The sequence below is a fragment of the Micropterus dolomieu genome, linkage group LG20 (genome assembly GCF_021292245.1).
Source record: "Micropterus dolomieu isolate WLL.071019.BEF.003 ecotype Adirondacks linkage group LG20, ASM2129224v1, whole genome shotgun sequence".
In the NCBI taxonomy this organism is placed as follows: domain Eukaryota; kingdom Metazoa; phylum Chordata; class Actinopteri; order Centrarchiformes; family Centrarchidae; genus Micropterus; species Micropterus dolomieu.
In genome coordinates, this window is record NC_060169.1 from 32367274 (window position 1) to 32373601 (window position 6328).

General features: G+C 40.2%; 1 protein-coding gene across 1 annotated transcript in view; it reads right to left on the reverse strand.

The window, feature by feature from the left end:
- Window positions 1-6328, reverse strand: part of itfg1 (integrin alpha FG-GAP repeat containing 1) — a 171127-nt gene that overhangs the window by 103751 nt on the left and 61048 nt on the right. The window lies entirely within an intron of this gene.

The window sequence follows — 6328 nt, forward strand, 5'->3', positions numbered from 1 at the left end:
CACACTGGCTGCCCTTACTCTGTCTGGGCAGCAACAGCAGGCAGCTGGCTTGGTCTTCATGGGCGCAGTGTAAATAGGGGGGGGCATTAACAAGAGAAGGGATATGTGCTTATAAACAACACCTACAGAATACTATCACTACCAATTTGACTACTTGTTTTATAGGTAAGTAAGTTTGTTGGCCACTAAAGGATATCAGTGTTTCCCATTAATTATCGAGACCATGGCGGCCCACCATAGTCTAATTTGCGCCGCCATAGTTTCAGAATGAACCAAAAAATATTTTTCCATCTCATAATATATTACAGACCTCTAACGTTGTGTTTTGTAGGCGCTGCTCCGCGCTACTGTAAGCTGGCGCGCTCAGACACTTTGGCCTCCGACTCGAGACAACCACTTTTCTTTTGAGGTAACTATGGTAACGTTAACGGCTTGTCTCTGTCACTCGTTTGTGAGAAGACAATTAAGCTAGCCGCGCCTACATTTGGAGTGCACACCTATTAAAGCCTACATGGTAAATCCACTGAAATGGACCAGTGTGTGCTGACAGGCAGGTTAGTGACTTTATTCTGTCAGTTTCTCTCTTTACAAAGACAAGTGTTGCAGTATTATTAGTATTAGAGTCCTACCTGAAGAGAGGCTGTGAAGTCTTCATGTTACGCGATACGAGAACCACATACAACATTATTTATTAAGTTCAGACTCTGGTTGGACTTAATGAATTTAACGCGAGGATACACACAACGCCCGGTTTTCAAAATAAGGTGTCTATACAGCATGGAAATAAGATTAATTGGATTATATTCACAGAAAGTATAAAACATATTATATGTGTCCTATAAAAGTAAAAAAAACAAAAATAACATGTTAGGGAAATTACTTATTCTGTCTTCTATTCTTTGATTCAGGGTTTTTGGTTTTTTGTTGCTATTTCATCACCATTTATAGCTCTATTTTTATCAAATACTTTATTAGAGCACAACACTGTTTACAAGCATACCAAGTTCTTCATAGATAGCCTCTTAATTTTGCATCAAATTAATGCATTTAACTTTAAAATGTACAAAACATTCTTACGGGGGGGCATGCCCCCGGACCCCCCAGTGAGAGGGTTCAAGGCCCACCCACCATAGTCTCTTAAAATCCTGTGGGAAACAGTGGATATATAAAGATGCCAAAACATATTTGTTAAATTAATAACAATGTAAGTACTGTACAGTTCCACTGCACAATAAATGAAAATGTGTGTTGTTGTCACAATATAGTTAGTAAGTGCACAAATGTCTTTGTGGGATTTCTTTGTTTTTCTCTTCAGACATCATACAAAATAGTCAATAGCCAGCACAAATAAACAGTAGCAACATCCCCAAAGCAAATCAATTCTTGACTGTTTCTTTTAGCCAGGAGATGTGGCCTGCGGCCAAACAGTTGCCATTTGGGGTCACTCACTCATTGATGCTAGGTGAACAGTGTGAGAGAATGCTGCGTCAGCTTGCGCTCAGCACTTACATCCCACTACAGTTTTTCACTATAAGACAGACTACAAACGAAATACTATATATGTGATACCACTCAGGGAGGACGATTTTTTTGTGTGTTTTTAATAATAATGTTCTTTTTTGAGACACAAAAGGTTTTTGTGAATATTTATTTGGTCACTCATGGTTTACTTTTAAGCAAAGATGAAAGGAAACCAGTACAATCCAGTAATGAAGACCACCATTAATTGTATTTAGTGCCAGTATGACCAGCATACCATGAACTGGTTTACTTGCCATTATTCCATGTCGTGCGACTTTGCTGGTAATAGGTGTGAGAAAAAAGGGAGTGGATAAAGTACAGCTGATGACATATCCCTTGTGAAATCTTCAAAGTTGCAGCAGTGTGGCTACAGCAGTGATAGTTAATGCACTCTGGGAACGAGGGAAAAGAAGGCAAGTAAACAAGTTCAACTAAATAGATGTGCTTTATGTACTAATTGAGACCAAACTCTTTGATAAATTTAGTGTCAGTCCTTTGCAGTATTCTGCATATTCTAGAGTGTAACCCAACTATTATTTGCACAACACTGCAGAATAACCCGATTATTTTGAATGTGTTTGTATTTGAATTCTATAATAAAGGGTACTTTATTGTCACACATACATGCTGAGAAATTCATTCTCTGCATTTAACCCATCCCTCAAGGGAGCAGTGGGCAGCCACTGTGCAGGGACCAACTCCAGATCTATATCAGTGTCTGGTCAATGTCACTGACTGGAGAACCTTACATGTTTTTGATGGTGGGGGAAACCAGAGCACTCACGCAGACACGTGCAAACTCCACACAGAAAGGCAGGGACAACCGGGGATTGAACCCGGAATCTTCTTGCTGTGAGGCCACAGTGCTATCCACTGGGTCACTGTGCCGCCTAATGTCTAAAGGTCTTAAAAAATGTTAAAAAGTGATAGAATGTTTGTGTCCGTTAATCTAATGTCATCTAGGTCTACCTAATCATATTAAAGCGTGGACACTATATTATTGCTCTGATTAGAAAAGTCCATTTGTAAAGCCATTTCATCAAGTCTTAAAAATACTGAGATGCTATTTAGCAACAGGGCTGGGCAATATGGCCAAAAATGTCATCACAATAAAAAAATTCTATAACTATCATGAAATCATTCATTCTTTCATGTTTAAAGGCTGATTTTTGCTCCTGAGTGAAAATTGAAGAAACCACATGGTTAATTGTGATTTTAAACTATTCTTTATGTTCAGAACAAACAGTAGCGCTAATTCATTTTGTGATTCAAATAAATTAAATGAAACATTTATTGAAGATTTGTTATATTGTTATTGAGGAAATTTATATTGTGATAATTATCATTATTGTTTCATTGCCCAGCCATATTTAGCAATATCACTGTATTTATCTGGAAATGAGCCATTGTTTAAATACGCACACATGCTGTCTGCCTGGATGGGTTCCATAACCTCACATTTTTGCTTGCTTTTTTGCTATAATTTGCTTGATGCGTGTAACACCCACAGACACAGAATTACACTGCGTCCTACAGTAACATCTTATTGTGTTTCAGAAAATGGGGGCAAAAAAAAAAAAAGGAGGTCCAAAGCACTATAAATGTGATCAGTGTGCGTCTGAAAGGTCAGAGAAAGAAGCAGAATGATTTCTGGAAGCTCCCTGCAGTTTCTTCCAATATGGTGAACTAAAGGCCTGGAGCTGCTGCAGAGGTAGAGCTGTGGCCGAGACCGCAGGAAAGAAAGAATGAATTGCTGTTTGGAGATGAACTACAGACACACTAGTTTCTCCTCAGCGGGATTTCCATGCATACCCGGAGGCATCTCATCATGCCATTGCCTATATACATATTACTAGTCTTATTCGCTCTCCATTCCTCCTTTCCGCTTCTCCCTCCCTCTGATGGCAATGAAGGGACAACAGATTGAGATTTTCTTTTGCCTTATCTTCCTCCTCTTTCCCCTTCTCTCTATTTCTCCCATCTCCTCCTTTCCTACATCAAGCTCTCTTTTCTTTCCTTTTCTCTTCCTTCATCCATCCGTTCCCCTTTTGTTTTGCTCATCTCTTACTCTTTTCTTCCCCCACTCTCTCGCTCCGCTTTCTCTCTGTCATTGTCAGTGGGCAGATCCCTCTCGGGGAGACATCTGCTGACTAGCTGCTCCACTGTGATGGAGTGACGCACACACGCACGCGCGCGCACACACACACACACACGCACACACGCACACACACACGGTGTAAGATCATGCATAATTATGGATGTTTACACCACAGCTAATGATGAACTGATTCAATTCAATTTTATTTATATAGCGCCAATTCATAACAGAAGATATGATCAGATCAGTACCACAGTACTGTGATAGACTGCATATGTGTGTTGGCTTCTTCTGAAAAAGATTATCCTTATGATTGTATATTATTATTACCATTCCATGAAAGCATAGAAACTTAGAGAGAGTCTGGTTTCCTCCTCTCTCCGCCCACCCTTCCCTCTCCGCCTGTCTTTCTCTTTGACAATGATGACTGTCTCTCAAACCCACAGCGACACAGAACCCAACATGTGTTCACTTCATCCATCAGTGCAGAGAAGTCCTCCTCTCTCTGCCTCCCCTCCACTTGCTTCAACACTCCCCCTTTCACTTCTTCCTTCAATCAATCTTTTTGTTGCAGACAGGCAAACAAAAGAAGGCATGTCCACAGGGAGTGCGCATCTGTTTGTCACCGTGTGTGTGTGTGCATGTGTGTGCATGTGTGTGCATGTGTGTGGGGGTGGGGGGGGGGCGGACATGCAAATAAGCCTGTAATATTTCTATTTTGGACAGGGAAAGAATGTGGTAGCTAGTTCTCTGGTGGCAGAAGAAGGAAGAAAAAGAGTGGAACCTCCTGCCAAATGGTAGGATGCAACTGAAAAGAATGACACAAGATGGTGCGTAGGCAGTGGTGGTGGAGATGGTGTGTGCGTTCCGTTCAACTGTAAGTGAACATTTCCGTGCACATGTATTCGACTCTGCGTGTGTATATTAATTAGATGGGACTGAATGTGTGCGTGCATATCTATTACTTCTATCTCACACGGCTCTAGGCAAATGCCCCCCGTGGTAAACCATGTGCTTAATACCTTCCTGAAAGGCATTAAGCACGTGGCAGCCATTGCACTGGATCTCTGGAATGGAGCCACTGGTCAGGTGGGCTTCCACATAATGATCATAAAGTAGAACCAGAGTGGACAAGATTGAGACTGTTCTCACAAGACAGAAAAAATACAACAATGGTCACTTTTTCAAATACTCAGTAGTATATATATACTACATACTTTATATCGTACTTAATAATAGCACTTGTGTGTTTGTCCTGTTTATTTGGTTTGTTTGGGCTGATGTGAAAGTCAATCGAACTCTGGTGCAGACCAAACAACCAGGCTGAGACCGCTTGAAAAAGGTGGTCTCGGCTGCGGTTTGCTTGTGAGATGAAAGCAAACGAACCAGCCGCAGGATTTTATGATAGCAGATATGTAATTTTAGCATCATTTCAATAGCTAAACTTTAATAAAACCCTCTACTGAATGGGAAATCTGTTCAGGAACTGATCTTATAATTGACCTACAGTGTAAGTATATATGTATGTTACTGTAAGACACCTTTTCATTTAGTCAATATGTCATTATTCATAACACGGATTCTAATAATAATTACACTTATAAACAGTTACTTCTTTGTGAGCTCTTTGTGACAACAATGAATATAAATATACACATCAGAAGCATTAAAGTGCTGCACAAACTTCTGTCAGTCAACGGAATTTGATTTCCCCACGTGGGTCCTGGTGATGCAGGAGGACAATTGCCAAAACTGTCCAATCAACAAATGACCTGTCAGCCTGTATAACTTCATGTTTACTCCTATTGGTTTGTTTGTAAAAAGTCAGTATGAACATGGATCCAGAATTAAAAGCAACAATGTCTGATTTTTACCCTTTGGCCCGGACCAAATGAACCAACTACAGGTTTGACAGCTCCTCTAAACAATCTGCTTACAAGAGAACTCTTTTGGGCAGGAGTTTTTCATTAGCTAACTATTGCCTTTACAATACTAATCATTTACACAAAGTAAAAACGACAGCAGTCCGATAAATCCATACTTTGTGATTTAATCTATCCTTCCTCTGAGCATGCAATAAAAACTAGTAGAAGAGAGGACAATGTCGAGCAGAGCTGACAGATTTGAGCAGAAGGTACAGAGACAGAGTAGTGAAGAGTGGTAGAATAGAATAGTAAAGACCAGCTCATAGAACAGGGATAAATACATAATGGAAAGCGGAAAATATAAAGTGGTTAACTGAGTGGAAAAACAAGCTACTCCATTAGAATTACTTCTAACACTAACTGTAAGATTGTGTGTGTGTGTGTGTGCACTTACCAACCTATCTAACAGTGGACCTCGACGTCGTTACACACCCACTAAGAGGGGACTAAAAAGTGAACAGGGGACATTTTTTAGGTCCCCTGTTGGACATGCTTTAAATCATGCTAAAATCATGTCTAAAACCATCTGGTAAATTTTTTAAACTATTGTCAAGAGGGGACCTGCAGGTGTGTGAGTGTTTAAGTCCATACTCAGCAGTGCCTCTAGTGGATCAAGCAAAGATTTTAACGACTCATTCACACACGTCGTTCTTAACACTCCCCTATAGAGTGAATGGCTTGCAGCCCCAGGGAGTCTATCAGACTGTAGAGGGGCTATTATACAAGCTACTCAGTAAAGAAAGCTGTCTCTTGAAACACAATTTCTTAATTTTTTCTAACAAAA